The 4,960-nt window shown below is 39.8% G+C and overlaps 1 pseudogene; it reads right to left on the bottom strand.

Annotated features, from left to right (window-relative positions):
* Positions 1 to 4,026: 4,026 nt before the first annotated feature.
* On the bottom strand, positions 4,027 to 4,960 carry LOC122697427 (annotated as a pseudogene).

Raw genomic sequence — 4,960 nt, 5'->3', positions numbered from 1 at the left:
GACTGATACTGAAGCTCCAATACTTTGGCCACATGATGTGAAGAGCTGGCTCATTGGAAAAGACTCTGATGCTGGGAAAGATTGAAGGCAGGAGGAGAAGGGGGTGACAGAGGATGAGATGGTTGGATGACATCACTGACTCATTGGACATGAGTTTCAGCAAACTCCAGCAGATAGTGAAGGACAGCGAAGCCTGGCATGCTGCAGTCCATGGGGTCACAAAGAGTCAGACACGACTAAGAGACCGAACAATAACAACTTGTTCCATGGAGAACTTTAGTGTTGTAAGATTCTAACAAAAGCATACACCTACCACCTCCAAGTTAACTGTTTTTTCTTTTCAGTGTGACTTGCAGGAATAAACTGTGGCCCAACATTCACTTGTGTGTATTTTGTACTTATTTCAGAAATCATAGAAATTGCATTATATGTAAGGGTATAACTTCTAAGTAATATAGAGCTAAAGGAAACATATATTCTTCTACTAATCATCTTCAGAAAGAATTAAGAGATTGACCTACAAGAGACTGCATGTGGAATGCATGCTTTGTAAATGTGTATATATTTATTTATGTATGTGCAATAACATATCAACATATAATATATTATTTATGTTATTAAATCCAAGTACAAGTCAAAATGTAGCATATTGCAGTGTACACTACAAACTGAACTTGATCAGGGATCTAAGAGCTAGAATGTCAGATTAAATTTTTCTAAGATGTTTATATTTATTATTCAGATTTCAGAACAGTAAGAGTTTATTTCATAGGGAAATGGTTGTTTGTGAAGCTTAGGTGAATAGAATCTTCGCAACCCTATGGACTGTAACCCTCTAGGCTTCTCTGCCTGAGGAATTCTCCATAATACTGGAGTGGGTAGCCATTCCCTTCTCCAGGGGATCTTCTCAACCCAGGGATCAAACCTGGATCTCCTGCGTTACAGATTCTTTACCAAGTCAAAATGTAGCATGTGTAGTACACACTATAAACTGAGCTTGATCAGGGATCTAAGGGTTAGAATGTCAGATTGAATTTTTCTAGGATGTTTATATTTATTATTCATAATTCAGAATTGTAAGAGTTTATTTTGTAAGGAGATGGCTGCTTGTAAAGCTTAGGTGAATAGAATCTTTCAAAATTAATATGTATGTTATTTATTTAAATTTTTTCCAGGTAAATTTATTTGAGTAAGCATCTGCAGAACATGGGGTTTCATGGAAATAAGGGACTATTTTTCACATTTTTAGAATATATATGGGGCCTTTGCTAGATGTGAGATACAAAGGCCCTGACCAATTGATGCTTGAATCAAAGAATTTGTAAAATGGTATAAGGACAGTAATCTAAATATATTTTATCCTTTGAAATTTTGCTGAATTACTGTCAGTGAAATGTGTAGAATATGAAATAGAGCTTAGGTCATGTACTATTCAGACATGATAATGTTCTTAAAGGTCACTTTTAGAAGGGAAGAAGGTTAAAATGACGAATTCCCATGCCTCACATCAGCATTTTTCAGGCTATATGCAAAACTATATGTAAGTACTACCTGGTGTTATTACAGCTAGTGGCTGCCGCTGTCACTGGCAACAGTGAATCATACCCTTCACTCAGTGCTTCCTGTCTAGAGCCTTTGCCAAAATAGATGCTACATAATATGACTGCCACACTAGTGAAATCACAGCTGGGCCTAATTTCTAAATGACTTTATCAGGATTGGTATCCGAAAGTTTTTCTTTGAGCCTAAACGTTTTTTCACAGCTGTCTCCACCTATTTCTCTGAAAAAGCTAATGCATTCAACCCATGGACTTTATAATAAAGCCACAATCAAAACGCAAAAAAAAAAAAAGTGATATCTCTTTAGCAATTGTCAGAAAATTCTAAAGTACTAATATACCTTACAGTGTCAATGGTTTCATGCTTTTATTTTTGCTGTACTTCATAGTATGTTCCTACATGTCTCTTTGTAAGTAAAAATGGGATAATGTTCCCAAATAGGGTTGCAAATAATAAAAACCAGTGCAGCCTGTAGGGAAGGTGAAAAATTTCCTCCACTGTCTTAGGGTCCCTGGCTGGGTCTGAAAATTAAACTGACAAAGACAGATAAGCAGGAGAAAAGCATACAAATCTTATTGAACTTTACATGTTCATGGGAGCTTTCACGAGAGAATGAAAAACCCAAGGCAGTAAACTTATTCACCTTTTAGACAAAGAACCGATATATTTGTGAAGAATTGACAAGACAAAGGGGTTTGAACTAGGGGTGGCCCAACTATAGCTAGGTAGTACTTATCTTCCTTCATAGGAATAAGGGTTAGTTTAAGAAGGTTTGTTTGTAGATTCCTCTGGTGCCATCCCTGGGTTGGTAAGTTCAGTTCAGTTCAATCACTAAGTCGTGTCTGACTCTTTGTGACCCCACAAACTGCAGCACGCCAGGCCTCCCTGCCCATCACCAACTCCCAGAGTTTACTCAGACTCATGCTCATTGAGTCAGTAATGCCATCCAGTCATCTCATCCTCTGTCATCCCCTTCTCCTGCCTTCAATCTTTCCCAGTATCAGGGTCTTTTCCAAAGAGTCAGTTCTTCGCATCAGATGGCCAAAGTACTGGCATTTCAGCTTCAGCATCAGTCCTTTCAGTGTATATTCAGGACTGATTTCCTTTAGGATAGACTGGTTGGATCTCCTTGCAGCGCAAATCTTCTCCAACACCACAGTTCAAAAGCATCAATTCTTCGGCACTCACCTTTCTTTATAGTCCAGTTCTCACATCTATACATGACTACTGGAAGAACCATAGCTTTGACTAGATGGACATTTGTTGGGAAAGTAATGTCTCTGCTTTTTAATATGCTGTCTAGGTTGGTCATAACTTCCCTTCCAAGGAGTAAGTGTCTTTTAATTTCATGGCTGCAGTCACCATCTGCAGTGATTTTGGAGCCCCCAAAAATGAAGTCTGACACTGTTTCCACTGTTTCCCCATCTATTTGCCGTGAAGTGATGGGACCGGATGCCATGATCTTAGTTTTCTGAATGTTGAGTTTTAACCCAACTTTTTCATTCTCCTCTTTCACTTTCATCAACAGGCTCTTTAGTTCTTCTTCACTTTCTGCCATAAGGGTGATCTCATCTGCATATCTGAGGTTATCGATATTTCTCTTGGTAATCTTGATTCCAGCTTGTGCTTCATCCAGCCCAGCCTTTCTCATGATGTACTCTGCATATAAGTTAAATAAGCAGGGTGACAATATACAGCCTTGACATACTCCTTTCCCAATTTGGAACCAGTCTGTTGTTCCATGTCCAGTTCTAACCATTGCTTCCTGACCTGCATACAGATTTCTCAAGAGGCAGGTCAGGTGGTCTGGTATTCCCATCTCTTTAAGAATTTTCCAGTTTGTTGTGATGGTTTGATAAGAGTCTATATGAAAAGGAGAATGTGTGCTGCTTTAGGCAGAAAATGGTGAGCTTTTTCAGCATTTACTGCTTCTTAGTTGTTTTCAGCTCAAAATATTTTCTATGTTCTTCAGGTGTATTTTGAGATGAGATATTCTGTATTAATTCAAACTGCTTAAAAATTTTTTTTAAAATGTAGATGCCCCAGGAACAGTGAATCATATATATGGAGGTTGGAATGAATCCATTAATCAGGTTTGGAGCGCTCATTTTTTTAAGAGAATGAAGTGAAGAAGGGCTTCCCTGGTGGTTCAGTGATAAAGAATCCACCTGTCAATGCAGGAGACACAGACTCAATCCCTGGGTCAGGAAGATACCCTGGAGAAGGATATGGTAACCTACCCCCATATTCTTACCTGGGAAATTTCATGGACAGAGGAACCTAGTGGCCTACAACTCATGGGGTCGAAGAGTTGGACATGACTGAGCACTGATGCACCATATACTAAAGTAAAGAAATTCCCTCAGAGTTATCCGAGGAAATTTTAGATGATTCATGGGGGACACACACATACATCTAAAGAGTTCTGATGGTCAATTCCTTCCATTAAACTGTCCTTCTCAGCCATCATCTGGAGTCAGAGTCCTTCCAAAGCACCTTCTTCAACCTCCCTTTATATCCCTGTTTCTCAGTGTATAAATGAGGGGGTTGGTCATGGGTATAATGACAGTGTAGAAGAGAGACATGAACTTGTCCTGATTCTGGGAGATGCTGCTGCTGAGATGAAGATAGACATAGATGGCTGTACCAAAGAGCAGGGTGACCACAGTGAGATAGGATCCACATGCCAAACCCTTTTCTCCGCCCTGCAGTGGACTTTATTCTTAAGACCGTCCTGACAATCCGGCCATAGGAGAACATGATTAAGGCAATAGGTGTGAGAAGTATGATGACACTGCCAAAGCAGGTCACATACACATTCATAGTGGTGTCAACACTGCCAAGTTTGAGAAAAGGAGGGATCTCACAAAGAAAGTGGTCTAATTTATTTCTCCCACAAAGTGGTAAAAGGAAGATGTACACTGTCTGCAATAAGGAGTTGGCAAAACCAGTGATCCATGAAGCAGAAGCCATCAGGGCACACAGACCGGGTGCATGATTACTGTGTAGTGAAGGGGTCTGCAAACAGCTGCATAGCGGTCAAATGCCATGAATACTAAGAGAAAGCATTCTGTGCATGCAGTCCCAGATAGATGAAGAACTGAGCTACATAGCCACGGAAAGAGATGGATTTGTCTGCTCCACTGAGATTAACCAGGAACTGAGGAACAATGCTGGTGGTGTAGCACAGATCCAGAAAACTCAGGTTAGAAAGGAAAAAGTGCATAGAGGTGTAAAGACGTGGGTCCAAGTAGGACAATGGAAAGATGGTTGTGTTTCCCAGCGAAGTGAAGATGTAGGAGATTAAAAGAACCACAAAGAGAACTTGTTCCAGTTGAGGTCTGTCAGAGAAGCACAGTAGGATAAACCTAGTGAAAGAATTTCCATTTTTCTGTTCCAT

Source organism: Cervus elaphus, chromosome 7, assembly GCF_910594005.1.
Source record: "Cervus elaphus chromosome 7, mCerEla1.1, whole genome shotgun sequence".
In the NCBI taxonomy this organism is placed as follows: domain Eukaryota; kingdom Metazoa; phylum Chordata; class Mammalia; order Artiodactyla; family Cervidae; genus Cervus; species Cervus elaphus.
The sequence above is the reverse complement of the archived record's forward strand: the minus strand, read 5'-3'. Positions and strand labels throughout refer to the sequence as shown.